This window comes from Rhinolophus sinicus, linkage group LG06, assembly GCF_036562045.2.
Source record: "Rhinolophus sinicus isolate RSC01 linkage group LG06, ASM3656204v1, whole genome shotgun sequence".
NCBI classification, from domain to species: domain Eukaryota; kingdom Metazoa; phylum Chordata; class Mammalia; order Chiroptera; family Rhinolophidae; genus Rhinolophus; species Rhinolophus sinicus.
The window spans coordinates 109,674,117-109,700,058 of NC_133756.1; the positions used below are offsets into that span (position 1 = coordinate 109,674,117).

The window sequence follows — 25,942 nt, forward strand, 5'->3', positions numbered from 1 at the left end:
AAGTCTTGTCTAATTGGAAAGGATTATTGTGGGAGAAATTATCCTTTCAGGTAGTTTTGCTTTATAACTGGTGCCAAAAATAAGTAGAGATAGACAGAGAGTGTACGTAGTTAAGTAGTCTGTAGTTTATCTTTGAGGGATGCAAATATAATTATGTTTTGTAGTTAAAAACCTGTTTACCAGGAAGTGTCTCTTTAAATAAAGTGATGCTTAAGCAGAGACTTGAGTTAACCTGTGAGTCATTCTACAAAGCTTGTAAATGTAATGTTTGAGGTAATACTATCTAAAGACATAATTAGTTTTCTTAACCATTTACTGCCCACATACTAATGGGAAGAGCCAGTTTTGGAATATGTTGACTTTGCATTTGTAGCTGCTTGCGTGTTCAGAAAAATTTTAGTGCAACATTAATTCATATGGATTTAGCTTTCTTTTTTTCTTTCCCTATCAGATAGGTGTTCTTGGAGAGATTCACTCATCCACTACAGAGATGCCCGAGAAAGCCAAACACTATGTTTTATGGCTGTATTTTATCATCAGAGAAGTTGTGAATATTCTTTGTGGAACTTTTGGAAGATTATCTACTAGGAATGTCAAATATGGTTACGAATGTTAGAAGATAGTCAGATTTAAAGCCTATTTATTTCCAAACCCTTAGGGTGGCAGAGCATCGAGACGATGTCTGAAAACTGTCATCACAAGAAACAGATATCTGCCAATAACTCTATGGCTACTTTGAAGGCAGCTGTCACATGGAGCTACCAACATTTTCTGAGCGTGTCTCACTTTACATGCCCTAAATTGTTGTGTCCATTACCTGAATCTTCAGCCTAGCACTATTGCACACCAGTCAGAACTCCCTGAGAAGGAATCAACCCAGACTGGACAAAGATTTGCTCGTGACCACCCCATATTTGGATGGAGGGGCTGCCCGCATTCCTGAACCTCGGAGCTGGCTAGGCAGCCACGGAGCAAGTCCCCTGTAAATGTGCTCATGCACTCATTCAAGAGACATGCAGCATTTACCACTGATCAGGCAGTGTGCAGACAGGGAACAGAACAGACAGGCCTCTGCTGAGCTCCGTAGGTCATGGAGGTGTCAGGCAGGCAGGAGTGGAGTGGGAAGACAGGGAGGTATGGATGGGAGCAGAGAGCACTTCAGATAGAGAGAAGAGCACGTAAAAGGCTCAGAAGAGAGGCATGGCATGTTCCGAGGACTGAAGAAAGCCCACGTGGCCAAAGGGTAGGGAGTCACACAGGTAGTGAGGTGAGCCAGGCCAGGTCCTGGAATACCTTGTCAGCATGCACCTCCTTTTCCTCATTTGTGCAATGACAATGCCTCTTAAACTGGTGCAGAGCAATGCCTCTTAAACTGCCCCATGGAACATGGGGTTCCACCAAGGGGCCACAGAGGGCCTTGGGGATTAGGGACTGGAAGAGAATGGCTCTGGGCTCCAACTTCTGCATCAGTAAGATTGGCATTGTTAATGTCCATTTCAAATGTTGGGGATCGGGCTGGCCCGGTGGCTCAGGTGGTTGGAACTCCGTGCTCCTAACTCCTAAGGCTGCCGGTTCGATTCCCACATGGGCCAGTGGGCTCTCAACCACAAGGTTGCCAGTTGAATTCCTCGACTCCCGCAAGGGATGGTGGGCAGTGCCCCCTGCAACTAGCAATGGCAACTGGACCTGGAACTAGCTGCGCCCTCCACAACTAAGAATGAAAGGACAACAACTTGACTTGGAAAAAAGTCCTGGAAGTCCACACTGTTCCCCAATAAAGTCCTGTTCCCCTTACCCTTTAAAAAAAAAAAATGTTGGGGATCCACGTCAGAGAGTGCTGGCAGACAAGGCTCCATGCATAAAAAAGTGATTGAAAACCATGAGGTCCCCTCCAGCTCCGACATCCTCGGTTAATAGGATTCTGCGTGGCACGTCCTGAGACAATGCTATCTGCGTTACTGGGGTCATCGGCTTATTGTCTCCTGAGGAGCAGCCCATTCCTTTCTGAACACACACAGGGTTACAGTGTGAGCAAAGTGTCCTGGGACTTTCTGTCCATTTTTTTCACAGAGTTTTCAAAAACAGTCCCTGAAATGTTCACTTTCCCACCTTGACTGTTATCTCTACATCAGCAGGACAGAAGACCCCTCCAGCAAGCCTCAGACCTTCCTTCAGAAGGAGCAAGTGCATCATAATGCTGATTTCCCCTCAGACGACAGACGCCTGCCTGTAAAGACACATCCGCCTACACGCTGAAGCGAGCGAGACCCAGAACAAGGCGCAAACTCCCCTAGAATGAGAACTCATTCTCTGTCTTACCCATAAGCAGCTCTGTAGTATTTGTAGAATCGTGTGCTTTCTGTTTCTCCCAGTCTCTTGTTCTCTGGGCTCTGGCCTTCCAGACCAGCACAACCTGTTTTAGCTGCTCTCTCACCTGAGTCCCCTGGACTTGACTTCGTGCCTCCTTGGCCTCTGGACATTGCCTTCGAGCCCATGCTGAGGCTCCGAAACTCAGTCTTTGCTCACACATCCTGCAGTCTTTACCCTGCCCTTGCCCAGCCAAATGAGGGTCTCCTTCCTCTGGAGCAGAAGCCTGGCCATCTGCCCCAGTCCCGACACACAGCAGTCACCATCTAAGGAATCAGCTGGGACACTACCTGACATCTCCTGCCTTCCCCACCCGCCCCCAGTGGGAGCCCTAGATGCCATCGTGCGGGAGACTCAGGTCTCCTCCTTCCTCCAGTCAGTCTTGACTAAGCAGTGCTTCTCAGTTTAATGTGCAAACAAATCCCCTGGGGATCAGGCCAAACTAGATACTCTGATTCTTTAGGTCTGGGGTGGGATCAGGGATCCTGTGTTTCTGGAAGTTCCAAGGGATGTCAGTGGTTCATGAACTTCACTTTGAGTAGTGAGGGTGAGAATGAGAATGTGTATAGACTAGCAACCTCAGCCTCACCTGGGAATAGGGTCTGGGACATGTTTTGTTTTTGTCAATTTATTAGTAAACATTTATTTAACTATGTGGCCAGTGCTGTCCTAAGATCCATTCTTTGCTTTCAAGGAGCCTATAATTTAACAGAATGAAAGTTTGTTTTGAGCCTTTATACTTTATATAGCTTAATTCTCACAACAGAAATATAAGATTATTAATATCCCTGTTTTGTACATGAGGAAACAGAATCTTAGAGAAGTTAAGACGCTTGTCAAAGGTGACACTGATGGGAAATGACAGCCTGAATTCCAGTTCGCATCTCTCTGGCTCTGAGCCTTCATGCTTTTTGGACCTCTCAGGCACCTTTTCCTTAATCTTCTTGTGTTGCTCAAATCCGTACTGTTGGGCTTCTGCCTCAGTTTCCTTGCCTGACATTTTAGTTTCAGGCTTAGACTGAGCCGTACTCCACATCCCAGACAACTTGGCTGGAGATCACGCACCTAGCTCTTTCCTCCTCACCTCCTCATCCCCCAGTTGGGGCTCTGCTATAGATAGTTCGGTTGCTTGGAAACCAAGCATTGCTGCATATTGCAAAATAGCTTCTAGACTCTAGCCAGAGGAATATTCCCTTTCCTCTGTAATTCACTCTTGTGGTTCTTTGGCATTTGACAGTCAGCATCAGGCACTTCACAAAGTGAATAAGCTATGTAGTAGGCATTGTGAACAAAGAGGAAATGGCACTAATTTATGCAAACTTCGTTTTCTGACCTCTTAACCTAAGGCAGTACCCATCATGGCCCAGGCATCCTTTCCCTAGGGATGGACATAGCAGCTAGTAGAGCTCATGATGTGACTTGTCCCAAATCACACCTCAGCTCTGCCGTCTCTGCCAAGGCTCTGGGGGAGCAGAAAGAGTGGCATAGAGTCTTAGGGAGTTGTCTGCACACGGTTGACATTGTATAGACCACAGAAGCCTTGGCCCGTGATTGTGGCTTTGACTCCTCAGACTCCTGCCACTCCCTCCTCCCACTGGCCCTCTTAGCAGGGCCTGCTTCTCCAGTAAGCAAGGAGCTGACTTCCTATTGGCTCATTTACTCCCATTTAATTACCCAGGGCAGGGTAGGGGAATTTTGTATCAACTGCATTCTTACTTAGAATGGCAGAATTTAGCAAGAGTTAGGAATTGAAATGTATTATTTTCTCTGTTTGTTACTCAGTGCCATCCTTTCTACCTCAAGACACTCAGTATGACTTTTAGTGAGAAATCTTTAGCAAAATTCTGTAAACCATTCCTCATACTCAGACTGACACTTGGGAGGATCATAAGCCAGACTTGAGGCAATCTTCTACAGACCCTAGTCACTTTGCATGACACCTGTTACTTCCGTGAAAGTGTCCTTTCTCTCCACGCACCTACCCAGCAGATGGTCATATCTGCACAATCCAAGGCCAAGTTTGCCTTGGCCCTTCTGAGCCTCTAGTGGGGTGTAGCTGGATCCTCTGATGGCATCCCCGAGTCCGCTTTGCTTTGACACTGAGGCTGCTTAAACTACACCCAGGGCAACAGCTCTGTAAGTCACTCAAATTCCTTTTGCACTCACTCCCAATCAGACAGAATGTAAACATGTTTATGGCCAGCAGTTTGGTGGCTTGTGGTTTCCTTTAATTTAAAGTTAAAGCCCCCCTCAGGGTTTGCCATGGTTTCTTTGCAAGTCCCAGAATATTTATTTATTTACTCTGTACATGAAGGTGGCTGAGGGAGCTTCACCCTGACTAACCACAGTAGCCTGTAGTCAACACACAGATGATTTGGGGCTGACGTGGACCTTACACGCGTCTCGAACACTTTTGAGCATTGTTTGATCTAGCATTCTAAGAAGTAATCCAAAATAAAATATCAAAGCTTTGCATGAATATTTTCCCTTTGGGACTCCACTCAAGTCTAGAAATTTTGTGGTCAAACTCTGTATTTTTTTTTAATCTACAATGTTGACTGTATAATTTTTGGCAATTTTCAGGCATTCTTTGTTGCAAATTCTTTTGAAACCAGTGGCAAATGTCTGGTATCATGGATAATCCTGACCACAGATTAGCATTGAAATTTTTAAAAAGGAACAATAAGTTATTTCCTTTCAGATGTTAAACCTGACTAAAGTGTATTTTTACTTTTTCTCAAGTACACATGCTATTTTTTATCTTAGAAAATGTTTAAATGATTTTAATGTAGGAACTATCTGACTAAAGACTATACAGGCTGATAGCTTATTCAAATCTCTAATTTTATTGTTGGTGAATATCAGCAGGCAACATGTGCTTGGTACTCTGAGGTTATTGTCACAACTCAGAACATATTCTAACTCCACGCATTTTTTAAACAGTCATCAATTACTCATTCATTCGACTAATATATAGTTAGTGCTTACTTTGTGCTAGAAATTGTTCTGGGTTTTAGACCTTAAAATGATGAAAAAGATAGACCAATGTTCTCACTTGCATGGAGCTTATATTCTAGTGGAGGCTCAAACATTTGATAATTAATAAGTAAATGAATGAACTGAATAAGTTAGAGGCCGGATTGGGCTGAGTTGTGGTCCCGAGAGTGCCTGAGGCTTAGACAGAGCCTGGGGAAATCAGTTTCCATGTCTGACCAGCTTCGTGACATTTCCCATTCTCCCTGCACTCAAAGGCCCTAAGAAGCTCTGTCTCCACATTCAAGTGCTTGGGAGGTCCTTGCTGATTTCATCACCACCCTCCCTCCCTTTTGCTCCCACTTGCTCCCTAACATTGGCTCCAGTTACAGTCTTCCTCCCTCTCGGCTGACTCCTTTCTGCCAGGCTGCTTTGGGTTGATACTTCCCTGGCCTGGTTGTTGGTTCCCCTCCTTGTCTTCACTCCTAGTTTCTGTCCTTGGGACCCCTTCGTACATTCCACAGCTATTGGCCAGCGCTGCCTCAATCTGAGCCCAGCTCTAGTTTCTAGGTTGGAGCCTTAGACACCCCGGACCTAATAGGGGTATCAGATGTCAGGGATTGGGGCTTAGCAAGAGCAGTTTCCAGACAGTGGGTCCTCAGATCCAGGCAGGCAGGGGTTTATCTAGTTTGGAGCAGGACCGTGATGGGGAGGAAAAGGTCAAGGGGTCGGGGATTCAGGGCTGGTGCTCTGTCTGGCAGAGTAACTAACGTGCAAAGCACAGAGTTAAGGTAAGATTCAATTTTGTGAAAGGCAAGCATGACAGGGGTTAGCGGCAAGGTTGTAATTTGGTGGGCATATGGGTGCACACCAAACACAGGCTGTGTTAGTATTAATTCCAGACTCCATAAGTGGGGGTCTGAAACCATTGATCTGACAGTCTGGTTAGGGCTGAGACTCACAGAGAGTTCTGGTTAAAAAGACAGACTTTGAGAGGAGACAGAAGGGGGTGTGAATCCCAACTCTGCGACTAACTAGCTCTGTGACCTTGAGCAAAGTGCTTCACCGCTCTGATCCTTAGTCTCCTTACCAGTAAACTTGGGATGGTAGCACTGACCTTACATGGATGTCGTGAGGATTAAATGAATGAATTTGGGATGACGATGAGACCTCTTCAAAAAGAAAGAACAAGTCTTTGAGCATCTGGGGCTCCCCACGAAGCCCAAGTGGGAAGAGACATCTGTCAGCAGCCCAATGCTGGCATGGCTGGCTCCGGTTTCAACACCCGTCTGTGCTGTCATTCAGGTCTGGCCGCTGAAGAGCGGAACATCACCTCAGCTGAGCTCTCAGCTGAATGCAGCAGCCGAAGAAACATCACGTAGTGAGTGAGCAGCCTAAGAACAGCCCAACCCACAGAATCATGAGAAATAATAAATCATTTTAACTGCTACTACTATGTTTTGGAGTGGTTTGCTGCACACCGATAGATAACGGAAATAGTTGTTTTTAATTCCTTTACTATTTTTCCTCTTCCATTTCGCTTTTAAAGGTGCAGAGGACAAAACACTGTAAAATAAGCTGATGCAGAGCTATTTCTGCAAACGAATGAGCACGGTTTCTAGGGATGCTTCTAGTGTTGCCCACATTCAAGTCCTAATGTAGGATTTGAATATATGGCTAGAGGATTGCTGTGATAATTATGACTCTGGTAAACTTAAATGGTGATCTTCAGAGAATGATTACTTTAAAATGATAAACTCTTAAACCTGGGGTTTGGAGCTGGAAGAGATCTTGGAATCCATGTAGCCTAATCTCTTAATTTTAGAGATAAGGACACTGAGGCCTGAGAGGTTAAAGCCACACAATATGTTGTTAGTAGGGTGCAGAAGGGAAGCCAAATCTCCTGGCTTCTAAAGCAGTGTCTTTTAATAGGTAAGAAATAGGTAACACCGTAGATGACCATTTCCATTATTTTGTTTTCACAATAAGCAAAGTGGATATTTTTGGCCTTTCCAGTTTTATAGCTGAAACAACCTGAGGTTTGGATTTGAAGAGACCTGCTCATTTCACATAACTCATAAAATCAGGACTAAATTCTGAGTCTTATCATCCCGGGTCCAGGGTTTTTTCATTACATCATGCTGTCTGTTGATGTTCAGTACAAAAAAAACCACAAGGAAATAACGAATGTATTTTTGAAAAAGAATCAGCGGCAGACACTAATCTGGTTCATCTTTGAATTCCTCATAGTGATATACCATGTACATAATGGTCACTCAATAAATATTTGTGATATGAAATGAGTACATGGATGAATGAATAACTGAATAAACAAGGGATGAAATAAGATTATGTTTCATTTTTACCAGGCATTCCATTCTCGAAGTATATTTAATCAGATTTTTCTGTACTTGAACAAGAATAGGGGATAAAAACCCCAGTCAGTAGTAATGACAACATTTTGTAATTATTGTGCTTTGAATTCTAAAGCAGAGTAATGAACACAAAGGCATGTCACATATTTCAATATATGTCTCCTATCCTGTGTGTAAAACTCAGAAGGCCCTCTCTGGACATGGCATGCTGGAGGGGAAGGAGGTGAAGGGAGACCTTCCAAATGAGTCATCAGGAAACAAAGGTTACTCCCCTTCTCCCAAGGGGGAAAACAGAGGTAGAGAAAGTAACCCAGACAGCCTTGAGCAGCCTTGTTCAATAGAAATATAATGAGAGCCACAAATTTTTTTTAAATTTAAGTATATAAGTATAATTGGTATACAATCTTATTTGGTTATATTATTTTCAGGTGTACAGTATAGTGATTTGACATTTTTATACCTTATAATGTGTTCACCTCACTCATTCTAGTAATCATCCGCCACCAAGAGCCACATATTTCATTTAAAATTTTCTAGTAGCCACACTAAAACAACAGTAAAAAGAAATAGATTGAATTTATTTTGATACTATATTTTATTTAATTACCTTTTATTTAATTATCTTTTAATTAACTATCAAAATATTATCTTTTCAACATGAAATCAATAGAAAATTACTGATGTGATATTTTTTTTTTCTAGCTGGTGTTTTACACTTATAGTACATCTCAATCCAGACTCGTCACATTTCTGGTGCTCAATAGCCATTGGTGGCTGGTGGCTACCATCTTGGACAGCCCAGGCCTAGTCAACAGGACACAGTGATTCTGTAAAGAACAGGTGACAGCAATTACAGCACAGAGGAAGTTGTGTCATAAGGAATACTTGAGCAAATTACCCTGCTTTAGTCCAATGGCATAACCCAGACCACTGCATCTTGAAGGAAGGAGATTCTGCTACCTCCGGGAAAAGTCAGCCCCAGAGTTTCTGTAGCTGGCTAGGAAGGCATTTGGCTGGGTAGCTCTGGACAAGTAACTTAACCTTCATATAACTCAGTTTTTCATCTGTTACCCCTAAGAGCTGCTCAGGCCATTACATGAAGCAATAGGTAAAAGCATTTAGTTAATACCTGGCAGGTAGGAAGCACTCGATTAATATTAGCTATAATAATCTACTGGGATCTTGCCTTAGCATACAAACCTCAACCCCATTTTGGATTTTTTTTCCTTAAAAAGTTCATAGAGCTCTCTACAGATCATGATTTTCTCTTTTAGAGAATGTATAAAGGGGCTCTCAGGTAAGATGAATTTCAAAAGAAACAAACACAAAAAATATCATGAGTTACATTATAATGAGCCGTCGATGTGAGGGAATCTCACATTAATGAAACAAGACGGTCTTCTACTCTTTTTATTGTGGTAAAAGATACACAACATAAAATTTACCATTTTAACCATTTTAAAATGTACAATTCTGTGGCATTAAGTACATTCACATTGTTCTGCAACCATCACCATCATCCATCTCCAGAACGTTTTCAACATGCCACAAGGAAAATCTATCCAATAACTCCCCAATACTCCTTTTCCCCAGGCCCTGGTAAACACATGCTACTTTCTATCTCTTCAAATTTGACTCTTCCAGTTATCTCATATAAATGGAGGTCTTCTGTTTTCCAAAGTAATATTTGTTCTTTCTTGAAGCATTAAAATAAGAAAATTTGTTTAAAACACTGATAAAGGAAACATAGAGAAGTTTTAAAAGAATAATTAATGTTGGAATGAATGTCGAGAATGCACAGATGAAAAGCATGGAAGTAAAAATTATGAGTATTACACACACATATCTGAGGGAGATGATTACCACAAAGGAGGTTTTTCCTTACTTTTTGAAAGGAACTCTGTATGAAAATACATGCGTATGTACATAAATATAATTTAAGACATGTCTGCATAATATTGTTGCTCATAAAGGTTATAAATAATGATGCTGCAATCTTCATGAATATCAGAAATCTTTCTGGTATAGTAGATACTTTGGTTCCAACCTTGACTTTTTCGCTAGCTTGCCATTTGGTTTGGGCTTAGAGTCTGATCCTCTCAAGTCCCTCCTATCTTCATCTGTAAAATGCAGATACTAATAGCTGCCCTTCCTACATCATAGGGTTGATGTGAAGATCAAACAAGATAGTCAAAATGAAAGAGCTTTGAAAAATACAAAGCCCGACAGAAATGCAAGGCATTATTAAAGACTGTGGAGAGATTGCTAACACAGTTTGATTCAAAGCCAAAGTTTTGTACTTTCAAAAGTTAAAAAGATATTCAGTATTGGCAAATTATTCAGAAAACCAGACTCCTGCTTTGGTGACCCAGTACCATGACTGAACTGTGCTCTAAATGCTATACATTTGATACCCACTGCTACAAGTCATCCAACCACATTACCACACTAGATGTAATTGTACAGCATTTCAGCAATAGCTTCAACTTTTGGTGGTTAAAAAAATTATAAATCCACATAGCTTCAAGACACCGTCACGTCTTCACAAGGAAGTTGTTTTTACTTTTCCACGGAGGCAAAAGAGCTGCTCTCTGTCACATTTTTACTGTGAGAGACCTGCCTGCCAATGCAATTTAACAAGCATTTATTGAGTGCCAATGGCATACAAGTCATTTAGGGTAGAGATGGGGTTGGGGGAAGGATGGGGGTGGTGAGAAGAAATACAGAGAGAAAAGGGGTCCCTGAATTGGATGAATTTTAACACTGTTGGGGAGTGGCCTATCCTGTCACAATTAACTGTAAAGACAGAAAAGGCTTGAGGAATACATTATGGGAGTTGGAAAGGTTTGAAGGATCAAGTCATTCAACATAGGAGGGCAGAATCTTGTGACATTTGTCCCAGGCCTGGATGCATGAGAAGGATTCTATGGGTCAGAAATCGAGGGGAGACTATTTTAAGCCTGAAGGAACCACACCTAGGCTATTCCATAAGTAAATATTTCCTACTAACTAGCTTATAAAACTAAACAACTTGGCAATGCGCCTGACTCTACAAAGTCACAGTTGGGTGGTGTTAGGGGTTAAATCGCAGATTCTCATTTGAAAGCGCCAGCCTTCTGGCATTTTACCATTCCAGGACAGCTCAGAGAACCATCATATGTGACCCTGCAAACAATCCTCTATTTTCAGTTCCATAGAGTTGCAATAATTTTTTTTCTGTGTTCAGACAGGGTTTCCAAATTTAAAGAACCCACTTCCAACTAGAAAATTCCTTCAGGCCCATGCTCCACCTGTGGGTTTCTAAGCTCACTTCTACTCCTTGACCCAGTCAATTTTCACAGATCCAGCACCAATCTTAACATTTAGGCTTAGTGTTCTTCCGGGATTACACTTCCCCCTTCCAATGCATTACTGTTAGATTACTTTTCTCTTTCCCAAAAGTATAAGAAAGACCTCTCTTTTAACCCTTATCATACTATTAGCTAACGTTTATTGAGATTTTACCTTGGGCCAAGCAATGTGCTATATGTATTACAGCATCTCCCTTACATGGAGTGGTAATATTACTATTTCTATTTTATAGAAGAGGGACAGAGGTTTAAAGAGGTCAAGTGACTTGTCCAAAGTCACCCAGCTAGTTTACTGGTGGAGTTGGGACACGCACCAAAGTCTGTACGTTTAACTGCTGCACTGCACTAGCCTTCATCACTTGTCTTTCTCTATCAACAGAGAATTCTGTGAAATTTAAGTGTCACTTACAAGCAAACCATTTTGAAGAGTGGCAATCTACTATAGGTTAAGAGGAACAAGCCACTGATGATTTGATATGATCATGCTAAGATTTATCCAGTACTATCTGTGCACAAGGCACTCTGCTAAACACAGGCACTTTCCCGTTTTAACTTTCACAGCAGCCTTAGTGAGAGGGACATTATCATCATCGCTTCAACAAATGAGCAAACTGCGGCACAGAGAAATTAAGTAACTGGCCTAAAGACCTGTTAGAAAGTGGTGGGGCCAGTAGTTGAATCTTGGCCATTTGACATCACATCTCCAGCTTTAAACCTCTGAGCCATACAAGTTTTTTGGACAAGTTGAGGGTCCCCACCTGCCTGCCACAGAGTCTAAAGTGACAATCCTTGGACCCGCCCCGGAGTTGGTAGGAGGAGTTGCTGTTCCTTTCCTGGGGAGGAGTGACACTGGGAGTAACAAGCATTGAGCTCTTTCAAAGCCAGGTACCAGATGACTCAAGGCACCCACAGGTGAGCAAGAGCCAGTGTCTGCCCTCCAGGCTGGAGGAGATAACCAACACTGAAAGCGAGGTACCAAAGCAAATGAGGTCATGCCACTCCTCCGCTTGAAATCATTCAGCAGCAGCCATCACCAACAGGATACAGCCGCTTCCCTCAGCAAGGCAACGCGGCTACTCTTCCTGTATCTATCTGTCTACCTATCTCCCTAGCTTCACCCTGTGCAACAGTCACGACCTATGACAGGCATCTCTATGTCTTCCCTGTCTCCCTGCACCCACTAGTCTCTCCAGTTTCCATCTGACCTAAGTTACAGCCCCCCTTCAAGACTTGCCCACACCTTGTTAAGCTTTTATTGCCCTTCTCTCCCAGTGTGGGACTCTATATATAACACGTTGTACACCTAGTATGGCAGTTATTACCCTAAACTGAAATTATTTACAAATTTGTCTCTTCAAAGGCAGGGTGAAAGGCTTAATCTTCTTTTGCATACCTGTGCATACCTTACACAGGGACACGGTAGACTCAGAATTGGGTGAAAGCCAGAACACGCACATGAACAGTGCAAGGATTAGGTCAGGTTAGCAGTCTTGTACCCAGCACTGAATGAGGCCCTTGGAGATCCACATTTGTAAACCTGGGAGAAGGAAGGTCTTTGGAAGAACCGGAGGCAGACGTGGGCCACCCTCAGCTGGATGGAAAACACTAATTGGGGAGATGATGGAGAAGGAGAAGGCTTTAAGGTTTACCAATTTCGGAAGTTTGCCTGGGCTAGCCCCATCATCAGTAACTTTTTATAATTGGCTCTATACAATATTGTATTTAGAGGAGTGCCGGCTTCCCCACCAGCCAGCACCTTCCAGCATTGCACCAGTCCTCACTGCACAGCCATTGGGTGGCTCAGGCTGTACACCTCGCCATTTATGAGGTGTTACTATAGTACTTTAAAGCACCACTTCACTTAATCGCCTCAACAATCTGAGGTCTTTTTTTTTTTTTTTTTTAATCTATTTTACTCGTGAGGCAACGGATGCCCGGAGCGGTTACAGCAGCTTGCTCACGAGGCTCCACACCACTCCGCGCCCCTTTCCCTGCTGGTGGCAGATCCCAGAATGAGTGGAGGGGCTGCCCCCTCGTGCGCCACGCTCTCGGGCTCCAAGGTTCCCTAACGCACAGTGGTCACAACCTAACAGCGTAGCATTCTTTATCTGCTCAGTAAAAAAGTTGTTTCGGGGCAAAGTATGCTTGAGAAGGTCAGTGATGAACAGTGATGGCCAAGGAGGAAAAAGAAAACGGCGGGGGCGGGGAGGGGTGGGCGAAGGGCAGGGCTGGGGGCTGGAGCCCGCGGGCCCCGAGGGCGGGGCGGGGCGGGGCGGGGCGGGGAGCGGGCGCAACGCCATTGGCCCGCGCGCTCCGGAGCAGCCCCTGCTCTGCAGTCACCACCCGCGGGAGGGGCCTGCACGCACCGCCCGGCACTGACAGCTGTGGGGCGACACCTGGGCTGTTCCGCGAGCGAGCCGGGCAGAGCAGTCAGCGCCCCGCCGGGGAGAGGAGGCTCGCGGCGCCCAGTCCCGAGGGAGGTAACGCGCCGCGCCCGGAGTTGCAAGGTTTGTGCCATCCGGCTTGGGTCTGCGGGCAAGAGGACGAGGGAGGCGGCGAGACGCGCTCCCCGCCCGGCTGCGAGTGAAAGCAGCACTCCCGGGTTGTAGCGTAGACTTCTTTGCCCACTCGCTGTGTTACCTCGGGCAACCTTCTTCCCGCTCTGGGTCTCTGTTTCCTCCTCTGTTAAATGAGGGAGTTGGCGTTGAAATGATGCTTTTTAGTCTTCTGAGTTCTAAAACGTGAACTGCGTTTTGGCACCCGGCAAGCTCCCTTCCTCAGTTTCCCACCTACTTAAGAGCCAGCTAGCTGCGCTGCCCGGAGAGTCGAGTCTCCAGGAAGCCGAGGTGCCTGGGTAGGCGGGGGTTCTGCTGGGCTGTCCTGTTTCCTGGGGCTTTTGAGAACTGACCCTGGGCTTCGGGCTGGCTGCTGGCTGGACCTGGCTGCAGACTCCCTGCCCCAGATTGCTGAGGGGAAGTAAGGCAGAGTGTTAGTAGGACCTGACTACAGGTGGGGTGTTGGGAAGGGGGATTTGGGAGCTGATGACTTCTGCTTGAACATAAGCAGATTTGTTTCGGATTCTCTTCCTACACTCAGACCTTGTCCCGCATTGAGTTATAAGTCACAGGAATGGGATTTATCATCCTTTAAAGTGAAAAACCAACCACTTCAGCGGCTAAGTCAGAGGGCTCCATCAGCATGGAGGAAGTGGGCCTCTCTGAACCCATCCTGCCTCCTTTTCCCTTTTCTCCCTCTTCCCTTTGTAAATCCCCTTTGACTTTGAGGGGCTCCACTTCCTGTCTTAATGAAAAGTCCTTATTTTTATTTAGTGCTAGTTTGTGACCAGCAGCTTCCAGACTGTTGGGCTCTGGGTTGAGATGGAAGCCAAGATAAGAACAGACTATGAATCAGCCTCCTGACCCACACAGACTAGCAGGGATGTGCAGAGGAAGTCCAGTGGGGCTTCAGACAGACAGACAAACACTGAAAGGTAGGATTCAAACTAGTGTCCAGTTTCCTGTCGCCTTCTTGGCAGCCATTCCCAGCTGGGGAACGGTGGCTTCAGCTGTCAGTTGGATGGAGCAGCCAAACAGTGGAAGATGGTTGAAAGCAACTGGGGACGTTGATGGGTTTCTGTGGAAGGTCTCCAGCAGTCCCCACCCACCCACCCACCACTTCCCTCATCCTGCAGTTCTTCCTTAGTGTGGTATCCAGGTAAAATCATATTCCAGGACCCATCAAGAGGGGTCGAGAAGGGGCCAGGACAGTAGCAATACTGACTGTGTTTTATTGGGCACTTGTGGGCCAGGCACTCTGTATATATGTCCTTAATTTTCACCAAGCCACGTGAGGAATGGTATACTGTTAATTACCCCATTTTGCAAATGAGAAATGGAGGCTCAGAAAGAGCCCATCCCTTAGTCACATAGCTAGTAAGTGGCATAGCTGGGATTCAAATCCAGTCTCTCTGATTCTAAAACCTGTGTTCTTTCCACTTTTTTGGTGTTCCTGGTGTAAGGGAAAGCTGGAGTAGTAACAGCAGAAATGACTGCTGAGTTCTCACTAGGTGCTAGACACTGTTCGGAGTGTTCAGAGGTGTTATGTCATTTATGGTACAGGAGTTTCTGTGGTTCTGGTGGCCATCAGTGACCGCCTTGGCCTCTCGCAAGCAGCAGTCCTGCGCTAGGACGTCTGCCTGATCCTTCCCAGCTGCTAGTGAGTGGGTGGGGCAGGCGCCCTGTTTGCTTTATCCTAGAGGTGGTTTGAGGTCTAATGAAAGATTGATTGTCCACATCTGATCCGTTAGCCCTAACCGTTGGCTTGTGAATGATCCCACTGTCCCCTAAGAGGTCTTTCTCAGGCTTAGCTCAATAAACACTTGTGGAATGAATGAATTAGCACCTTGTGCAGAGTGGTCTGCTGTCCTGCAAAAATGTGAGGCTGCCCATGAGCAGCCTGGGCCCCACCATCCAGGCCGGGCAGTTCTCCTTCTCAGGCAAGGGAGGCTGGGTGAACTGGGCCCCTGTGGCTTCCAGATTTCCCTGGTAACACGTTTGCTGCCACCTGTTTGTAAAGAATTTTTAAAGATATATATATATATATAAAAACTAACAGGAAAAGTGACTTAATTAATGAGGTTGCTGCCCTCTCAAAAAGAGGGAGAAATCAGATGGTACTATTTGCCTTAGGGCTTCCCAAGGTTTTCCATAGAAGAGTTTCTGAGACGAATGACTGACAAGTGCTGGCTGAGGGCATGTAATTCAGATTGGCCCCAGCAAGCCTGAAAATTGATGCAATTTTTCATTTGATTTCATACATCGGATTTGTGTGTGTGTGTGTTTGTATACATATCTATGTATATAAACTTTTTTCCCAAAAAAATCTTTGTGTAAATTTGGTGTCCTGACATATTGATTTATATTCTTGGGGGGCTGAGCAGACCCAAATGGAGAAGCAGGGCAGAGGTTCTGGTCTGAAGACGTAGAGGATTGTTTGCATTTTCCATTTTCCATTCTCTGGGTTTACAGTAATCGAGCTTCCCAGCTGCTTGTGGAGATAACTCCTTTTCCCACTTTGCAGAAAGAAGACTGTGTTTTAAAAACAAAAATAATCTTTATGTTTGTCCTCCTTCCAAATTTATTGAGCTATAATTGACACATAACATTGTATAAGACTAAGGCATACACTAATGATTTGATACATGCATATAGTGCTACTATTATTTTTTGTAGTGAGAATAAATTTTATTTTCTTAGCAACTTGTAAGTGTATAATACAGTGTTAACTATAGTCACTGTACTGTATATTAGATCCTCAGAATTTATTCATCTTATAACGGGTTGTACCCTTTGACAAACGTTGTCCCATTTCCCCTACTCCCCAGCCTCTGGCAACCACCATTCTACTTTCTGCTTCTATGAGTTCAGCTTTTATTAGATTCCACATATATGTGAGATCATTGTTGTTTGTTTTCTTATGACCAAAGCTATACATATTCATTGTAAAATAGATACAGATTAATATTAATAGTACTACTATGAATAATCAGTGCATTCACACTTGAGATGTGGCCTTCCAAATCTTTTTCTCTGCATCTAGATGAGTAATTTTTTTAAAAAAATGAATAAATGAATACAGCCCTTACTTTTGATTGAATTATTGTCAGAACTAAAAGCCATCTCAGATTGTTTTTGAAAGAATGTAGAACGTTATGAATAATTACAAACATCATAAAATTTAATACTGTTTGTGAACCCCAAAGTTCACCCCCATAATTCACCTGTGTCCTTTAGTTTCTGGCAGAGACAAGCCCCTGCTGTGGGGCTGCTGTTGAAGTTGCAGGGTCAAGTTGTGCTCCTTTTGAAGTGACTCAAGTGTCTTAAATGCTTCAACTGCAGCAGAAAAGGTCGCTTCTTGGTGGTGTTATATGGAAAATTTGAGCAGAAAATCCTAAAGCTAAATTGCATAGTAAGACGGAGAGAGCCTTAGATAAGGTCAGTGCTACAGTGTTGCATTTTATTACCTGTGTGACTTTGGGCAAGACAGGTAGCTTTCTTGAACAGATTTTCTCTTCCATAAATTGGGGATAATGACATAGGTGTTTCTACCTTCCCCTAACAGACACTGTGAGGACCAAGTGTCAGTGTTACTGTTACTTGCATTGCATGCAAATGTGTATGCTATGTTCTTTTAAAAAGTTTAGATGTAGAAAGATTAAAAGCAATGTCGGTCTTTGTAAAATGCTGGCATCCAACTCTCGGACTTAACATTAGTAGGACTCAATTATGATGAAAATATTCTTAAGTTTTCTTCAAAGAATATAGAATTATTTGATGGCTAGCATCTCATTGACCTTCATCATTATCCTGAACAGAAGAAAAGGACACACACACACAAAAAAGATCCCATTTCACAGAATAAAAGCAGTCTTGCCATTCAAGGGAGCTCTGCATTGCACAGGGAGTCCCAGAGCTCCTGAGGGCTGTCTCTTTCTGCCTTAAGAGAGCAGCTAGAAAAGGGGTGTACTGGTGGGGACATGGCTGAATCCCCGTACCTGCTGACTGCTGCAAGGGCTGCCCATAGGCCTAGCTCCTGGCAGCTGGGGGAGAGGAATAGGCCCTGAATTGGGAGACAGGTGGCTCGGCTTCTGCTCCTGCCTCAGAGACAAGCTGTGCAACCTGGAGTTAGACATATCCTCTCCCTGAGCCTTGGTTTCTTTATCTATAAAGTGAGGGAGTTGGACCAGATGAGATTCCTTCCAATCTTAAAAATCTATGATTCTGGGTTATTTTCCATTCACATCTGCTCAAATAGAAGTTTGGTAGAAAATTACTACATCCAGATGAATCAGGTGTCAGAAAATGTTCCTACTTCATATTGCTTCCAGCTCTGGGTGCCCCTTCATGATTTTCTAATCTAGAACCTCCTTAGATTGTTGGGAGGAGAGAACTGCTTACAGGCAACTTTTGGGAAGGTAGGTTGACAAAAGTATAGTGAAAGCAGATTATTTACAGTAATAAAGCCGTGTACTAAGTACTCACCTTTTAAATATGGCATTTTTCCTTAGTGCCCACTGGGGACTTGTTCCTGTGCTAGGACTCTTGCAGAATGCTGGAGAAGTACACCCTCGAGTGGCTCAGAACTCTAGGAGAGGGAGAGAAGGAGGGGGGGGAGGGAGGGAGAAAGAGGGAGAGAGACGGAGGGAGGGAGGGAGACAGGAGAAGAGAGTGCAGTTGTGGTTGGAATGCTATGGAGATAAAAAGACCAATTTGGGAGAAGATTGATCCCCCAAGGGCTTGGACTACTTGGTTTAATTGCCTGATACTCAATGGAAACTTTGTAAAGTATTTTTAATGAACAAATGAATGAATCTCTCTTCTGACTGAAGTTGCTGAACTATGTTGCAATGACCCTCTTGTGATTGCAGTGATACCTTTACATATATGCAAAGTACCTAAACCTCCAAAAACACTTTCATATGCATTATCCCTTGTAATGATGACAGAGATAAAAGAAGGCCAAAATAAAAGCATTTCCTAATGTCATGCTTTCTAGACATTGTGCAGTTACTAGTAGAAATAGAGCTGGCTTATTATTCCTAGATGAGTCTTCTTTCCATAAAATATATCAAGAAATATTTCAGAGGGGCAGTAAAAATTGCACAAGTCTGCATTCAGAGTTAGAGGGAGAAAGAAATGCATTGCTTAACTCCTGGGTAGAATAGACATTTCTTTTTCTTTTTCTTTTTTTTTTTTAAAGCAATAGGATATCAATTTTATTAAAACTTGTACACATAAACACACACAATATGTTGTGAGTGCAAACTGGTACATTCACACTGAGGGCAATAAAAAATGTGCATCCTATATCAAGAAATTCTTTTTTTTCCCTTTTAGGATACTCTTTTTATTTTTCAATTTTAGTTGACATTCAATAATATTTTATGTTAGTTTCAGGTGTGCAGCATAGTGGCTAGACATTCTTGTAATTTATGAAGTGATTCCCTGATAAGTCTACTATTCACCTGGCACTATACATAATTATTACAATATTATTGACTATATTCCCTATGCTGCACTTTACATTCCTGTGACTATTTTGTTAACTACCAATTTGTACTATTTTTTATGATGGCTTAGGTTCATTTTATTGGTTTTCCAGTTTGTATTTCTTAATCACTTCATCTTTTCACACAGCCCTCCAACCTCCTCCCATATGATAACCATCAATTTGTTCTGAGTCTGTTTCTGATGTTTTGTTTGTTTTGTTCTTTAGATTCCACATATAAGTGAGATCATATGGTATTTGTCTCTGTCTGACTCATTTCACTTAGCATACTGCCCTGTAGGTCCATCCCTGTTGTCGCAAATGGTAAGATTTCATTCTATTTTATGGCTGAGTAATATTCCACTGTAGATATGTATCATTTCTTTTTTATCCAGTCATCTATTGATGGGCACTTGGGTTGCTTCCATATCTTGGCTATTGTGAATAGTACTGCATTGAACACAGGGGTGCATATATCTTTTTGAATTAGTGATTTAGATTTCTTTGGATAAATACCCAGAAGTGGACTTGCTGGGTCATAAGGTAGTTCTATTTTTAATTTATTGAGTAATCTCCATGCTGTTTTCCATAGTGGCAGCACCAATCTGCAATTTTACAAAGAGTGTACAAGAGTTCCCTTTTCTCCACATCCTCACCAACATTTGTTTGTTGAATCATTGATGATGGCCATCCTAACAGGTATGAATGAGGTGATATCTCATTGTGGTTTTAATTTGCCTTTCTCTGATGATTAGTGACATTGAGCATCTTTTCATATGTCTATTGGCCATCTGTATGTCCTCTTTGGAGAAATGTCTATTTAGGTCCTCTGCCATTTTTCAATTGGATAGTTTGATTGTTTGGTGTTGAGTTGTATGAGTTTTTATAAATTTTGAATGTACTCCTTATCAGAATCAGATGTATCATTGGCAGATATCTTCTCCTATTCAGTAGGCTGTCTTTTCATTTTGTTGATGGTTTCCTTTGCTGTGAAAAACTTTTTTCGTATGATGTAGTCTTATTTGTTTATTTTTTCTTTTGTTTCCCTTGTCCGAGTAGATATATCAGAAAAAAATATTACTAAGGGCAATGTCGGAGAGTTTACTGCTTATGTCTTCTTCTAAGAGTTTTATGGTTTTGGGTCTTGTATTTAAGTCTTTAATCCATTTTGAGTTTTTTCTTGAATACGGAGTAAGAAGGTGGCCCAGTTTCATTTTTTTTGCATGTGTCTGTTTAGTTTTCCCTGTACCATTTATTTATTTATTTAAAATTTTTATCGGGGAACAGTGTGTTTTTCCAGGACCCATCAGCTCCCAGTCAAGTTGTTTTCAATCTAGTTGTGGAGGGCACACCTCACTGGCCCTTGTGGGAATGGAACCAGCGGCCCTGGTGTTATGAGCACTGCACTCTAACCAACTGAACCAGCCAGCTGCCCTGCCAGCACCACTGTATAGTCTAGCCTCCTTTGTCACAGATTAAATGACCATATAAGCATGGATTTATTTCTGGGCTCTCTATTCTGTTTCATTGATCTATGTGTCTGTTTTTATGCCAGTACCATGCTGTTTTGATTACTAGGTATGGCCTTGTAGTATAGTTTGATATCAGGTAGTGCCTGCCGTGTTTCCCCGAAAATAAGACCTAGCCGACCATCAGCTCTAATGCATCTTTTGGAGCAAAAATTAATATAAGACCCGGTCTTATTTTAATGTAATATAAGACCGGGTCTAATATAATATAATATAATATAATATAATATAATATAATATAATATAATAAAATAATATAAGGCCAGGTCTTATATTAATTTTTGCTCCAAAAGACGAATTAGAGCTGATGGTCCGCCTAGGTCTTATTTTCCGAGAAACACTGTAAGATACTTCCAACTTTGTTCTTCTTTCTCAAGATTGCTATGGCTATTTGGGGTCTTTTATGGTTTCATATAAATTTTAGGATTATTTGTCCTAATTCTGCGAAAAATGCCATTGGTATTTTGATAAGGATTGCATTGAATCTGTAGATTGCTTTGGGTAGTACAGACATTTTAATGATGTTAATTCTTCCTATCCATGAGCATGGTATATGCTTCCATTTATTTGTATCTTCTTCAGTTTGTTTCTTCAATGTCTTTTATTTCTGAGTACAGGTCTTTCACTTCCTTGGTTAAATTTATTCCTAAGTATTTTTATTTTTATTTATTTATTTATTAAAGATTTTATTGGGGAAGGGGAACAGGACTTTATTGGGGAACAGTGTGTACTTTCAGGACTTTTTCCAAGTCAAGTTATTGTTCTTTCAATCTTAGTTGTGGAGGGCACAGCTCAGCTCCAGGTCCAGTTGCCATTGTTAGTAGCGGGGCTACCACCATCCCTTGCAGGAGTTGAACTGGCATCCTTGTGGTTGAGAGGACGTGCTCCAACTGACTGAGCCATCCGGAAGTTCAGCAGCAGATCAGCTTAAGGTGCCCTATTCATTCAATCTTAGTTGGAGGGAGCGCAGCCCACCATCCCTTGCAGGAGTTGAAGAATCGAACCAGCAACCTTGTGGTTGAGAGCCCACTGGCCCATGTGGGAATTGAACCGGCAGCCTTTGGCGTTAGGAGCATGGAGCTCCAACCATCTGAGCCACCGGGTCGGCCCCGTATTTTCATTTTTTTGATGTAGTTGTAAATGGGATTGTTTTCTTTATTTCCCTTTCTGATAGTTTGTTATCGGTATATAAAAATGCAATCAATTTCTGAATATTAATTTGGTATCCTACTAGTTTACTGAATTCATTTATCAGTATCAATAGTTTTTTTGGTGGAATCTTTCAGGTTGTCTACATAGTATCATGTCATCTACAAATAATGACAGTTTTACTTCTTCTTTTCCAGTTTAAGTGCCTTTTATTTCTTTTTCTTGTCGGATTGCTGTGGCCAGGACTTCCAATACTATGTTGAATAAAAGTGGTGAAAGTGGACTTCCTTGTCTTGTTCCTGATCTTAAGGAGAAAGGTTTTAACTTCTCCCCATTGAGTATGACATTAGCTGTGGGTTTGTCATATATGGCCTTTATTCTATTGAGATATGTTCCCTATATTTTCACTTTGCTGAGAGTTTATCATAAATGGATGATGGATTTTGTCAAATGCTCTTTCTGCACCTGTTGATATGCTCATATGATTTTTATCTTTCATTTTTGTATGTGATGTATTATGTCAATTGATTTGCAGATATTGAACCAATCTTGCATCCTAGGAATAAATCACACTTGATCATGGTGTATGGTCTTTTTAATGTATTGCTGAATTCGGTTTGCTAAAATTTTGTTGAGGATTTTTACATCTATATTCATCAGGGACATTGGCCTATAGTTTTCATTTTTGTAATGTCTTTGTCTGGTTTTGGAATCAGGGTAATTATGGCATCATAGAGTGAACTTGGGAGCCTCCCCTTCTCTTGAATTTTTTGGAGTAGTTTGAGAAGAATAGGTCTTAATTCTTTTTGGAATGTTTGGTAAAATTCACCTGTGAAGCCATCTGGTCCAGTGCTTTTGTTTGTTGGGAGCTTGCTGATTACTGATTCGATATCATTAGTAGTAATTAGTTGGTACAGATATTCTGTTTCTTCTTGATTCAGCCTTGGAAGATGGTATGCTTCTAGGAATTTATCCATTTCTTTCAGATCGTCTAATATATTGGCATATAATTGCTCAGTAGTTGCTTAAAATTTTTTGGTATTTTTGTGGTGTCTTCTGTAACTTCTCTTTTATTTCTGATTTTATTTATTTGGGTCCTCTCTCTTTTTTTAATGATGAGTCTGGTTAAAGGCTTATCAGTTTCGCTTTTCTTCTCAAAGAACCAGCTCTTGGCTTCATCGATCTTTTGTATCATTTTTTAGACTCTAAGTTGTTTATTTCTCTTCTGATCCTTATTACTTCCATCCTTCTCACTTTGGGCTTTGTTTACTGTTCTTTTTCTAGTTACTTTAAGTGTAAAGTTAGATTGTTTATTTGAGATTTTTCTTGTTTCTTGAGGTAGGCCTATATTGCTATGAATTTCTCTCTTAGGACTGCTTTCACTGTGTGTCATAGATTTTGAATCACTGTGTTTTCATTTTAATTTGTCTCAAGGTATATTTCGATTTCTTTCTTGATCTCATTGTTAATCCAGTCATTGTGTAGTAGCATGTCATTTAGTCTCCATGTGCGTGTGTGTGTGTGTGTTTGTGTGTGTGTATGTTTTATAATTGATTTCTAGTTTTATACCATTATAGTCAGAGAGGACACTTGATATGATTTTAATCTTGTTGAATTTATTGAGACTTTTTTTGTACCCTCCCATGTGGTCTATCTTGGAAAATGTTCCATGTGCACTTGAAAATAATGTATACTCTGCTACTTTGGGGTGGAATGCTCTAAAAATATCAACTAAATTCATCTGGTCTAGTGTGTCATTTAAGGTTGCTCTTTCTTTGTTGATGTTCTGTCTGGAACACCTGTCCATTGGTGTCAATGGGATGTTAAATTCCCCTACTATGATTGTATTATTGTTGATCTCTCCCTTTTTGTCGGTCAATATTTGCTTTTTATATTTAGGTGCTCCTATATTGGGTGCATAGAGGTTTACTAGAGTTGTATCCTCTTGTTTGATTGACCCCTTTATCATTATTTAATGTCCTTCTTTGTCACTTATTACACTCTTCATTTTAAAGTCTATTTTATCTGATAGAAGTGTTGTGACTGCAGCTTTTTTTCATTTCATTTGCATGAAATATCTTTTTCCATCCCTTTCAGTCTATGTGTATCTTTCAATCTGAGGTGTTTCTTGTAGACAGCATATGTATGGCTCTTGTTTTCTTATTCATTCAGCTACCTTATGTCTTTTGATCGGAGCATTTGATCTATTTAAAGTGATTATTCATAGGTACATAGGTATTGCCATTTTATTGTTCATATTTTGGATCTGTTTTCCCCAATTCTTTTTAAAGAAGTCCCTTTAACATTTCTTGTAATACTGATGGTAATGAATTCTTTTAGCTCTTTCTTGTCTGGGAAGCTCTTTATCTCTCCTTCAATTTTAAATGATAGTCTCGCTAGGTAGATTAGTCTTGGTTGTAGGTCCTTACTTTTCATTACTTTGGATATTTCATGCCATACTCTTCTGGTCTGCAAAGTTTCTGTTGAGAAATAAAAATATGGACGGCTTCACGAATGTGCGTGTCATCCTTGTGCAGAGGCCATGTAATCTTCTTTGTATTGTTCCAATTTTAGTATATGTTTAGCGAGCACAGACATTTTTTTTTTCTCTTGCAGAAGCATTGTTTTACTGTTAGTCTTGACGGAACTGACCCCATCAGGTTCTGATTAGACAGATGTGTTTAGTGCTCTCATTACTCATGGCCACAGGCTCCAGGGCTCTTCTGCCACTGGCTGAGTCAGTTGATTAAAACACAGGGCTGTGAGGCTGAGGGCATGGGCTGGATCTCGGCCAACCCAAGCCGCTTCTCAGTCAGATCAGGGCTTCAACCACTCCTGTCCCCTGGGAGAATGACTGAACTGTGGCATGTTAGATTTTTTTTTTTTTTTATGGCAGATTCTTTACCACTGCTGATTTTAGACTAGTCATTTGCATTTTAGAAGTATGGGGTCTGAGTTTTCAGTTTGATTCTTTGATTCTTTTTGGAATGGATTCTAGGATTGTTTCAGGTCTACCATGTTGGGACATGTTTGGGGTACATCCTGAGACTCTCACTGCAACTACTGCCCGGGCACACCATTTCCTCAGTGTGTCTGTAGAATGGGAATGATTGTACCTGCCTCACAAGGTTGTTCAGAGGATTAAATGAGGTGATATATTTAATGAAAACCAGCCAAAACAGATTGGGATGCTGTTGCTGGGTGTTTGGCCTAAGACTCATTAGCCAAGGACTCACCACTTCATACCTGTCTGGTGCCATATTTGATTTAACTACAGTTTCTATGTGACACATATTCAAAGTAACTTGTGAATAGTTGAAACCACAGACATTCAGTCTGCAAGTGCTATGGATCTACTTCAATGATGAGGCTTGGGGGTTATGTAAGAGTCATGTTACTCGTTATTTTAAAAGTATTTTGTCTGATCTTTTGTTGCTAAAGCAATATGTTGAATTATGTTTGGTAGTTTCACACTGCTTTTTCAACCCTGTGAGGCAAGTGAGTGAGGATGATGATATCTGATATTCATTGAGCATTTACTATGTACCAGGCACTGTTCCATGCATTATACCTACATCCATTTATTTAATCCTCACTAATCTATTATTGACACTGTTTTTTGGTACTATTGTTTTTCCCATTTCATGATGAGGAAATTAAGGAAAATAAGACAAGTTATTAGTTTGGTGCAAAAGTCATTGCGGTTTTTGCCATTTATTTTTAACCTTTTGAACTGCAATTACTTTTGCACCAACCCAATAAATAAGTTGCCCGTGGTAACATAGTTGTGAGGAGCAGTCAGAAGCCAGAACGTCATGAAGCACAGTAGCTGGGGGAGGGGTTGTGGTGGGAAGGTGTTTCTGACTTGTGTCCATGGGCAAGTGTGAGTCTAGAAGCCCATGTTTCCGATAGAGGCCACTTTGTGGTAGAATAAACTTGGCTTTGCAATCAATGTTGAGTTTTAAACTTTGGATCCACGTACTAGTTGTGTGACTGAGCAAGTTACTTAACCTCTCTGAGTCTCAGTTTCCTTTTTTGAAAAAAAATTATATTTATAATCTCTCTCTCACCAAGTGGCTCCCAAGAATAAATAAGATAATGAATCTATTAAAGTGTTCACTGTTGTCTTACACAGACTAGCTATTTAGTAAAT

General features: G+C 41.9%; 1 protein-coding gene, 1 long non-coding RNA gene and 1 other non-coding gene across 19 annotated transcripts in view; 2 read left to right on the plus strand and 1 right to left on the minus strand.

Annotated features, from left to right (window-relative positions):
• The window catches only part of LOC141572209 (uncharacterized), a 78,713-nt gene extending 71,923 nt beyond the window's left edge, over nucleotides 1-6,790 (plus strand). The window contains exon 4 of the long non-coding RNA XR_012497452.1: nucleotides 452-6,790. This is a non-coding gene — a long non-coding RNA (uncharacterized LOC141572209). The remainder of the gene's footprint in view (nucleotides 1-451) is intronic.
• A 6,618-nt stretch (nucleotides 6,791-13,408) lies between these two features.
• Nucleotides 13,409-25,942, plus strand: part of SYTL2 (synaptotagmin like 2) — a 104,241-nt gene continuing 91,707 nt past the window's right edge. For 10 of the 17 annotated variants that reach the window (XR_012497454.1, XR_012497455.1, XM_019739596.2 and 7 more), the window contains exon 1: nucleotides 13,409-13,572. The gene's annotated coding sequence lies outside the window, so the exon portion shown is untranslated. The remainder of the gene's footprint in view (nucleotides 13,573-25,942) is intronic. The other 7 variants (XM_019739600.2, XM_074335644.1, XM_019739597.2 and 4 more) reach the window with 3 other exon arrangements.
• Nucleotides 24,282-24,385, minus strand: LOC141572638 (U6 spliceosomal RNA). The gene has a single exon (XR_012497946.1). It is a non-coding gene; the product is annotated as a U6 spliceosomal RNA (small nuclear RNA).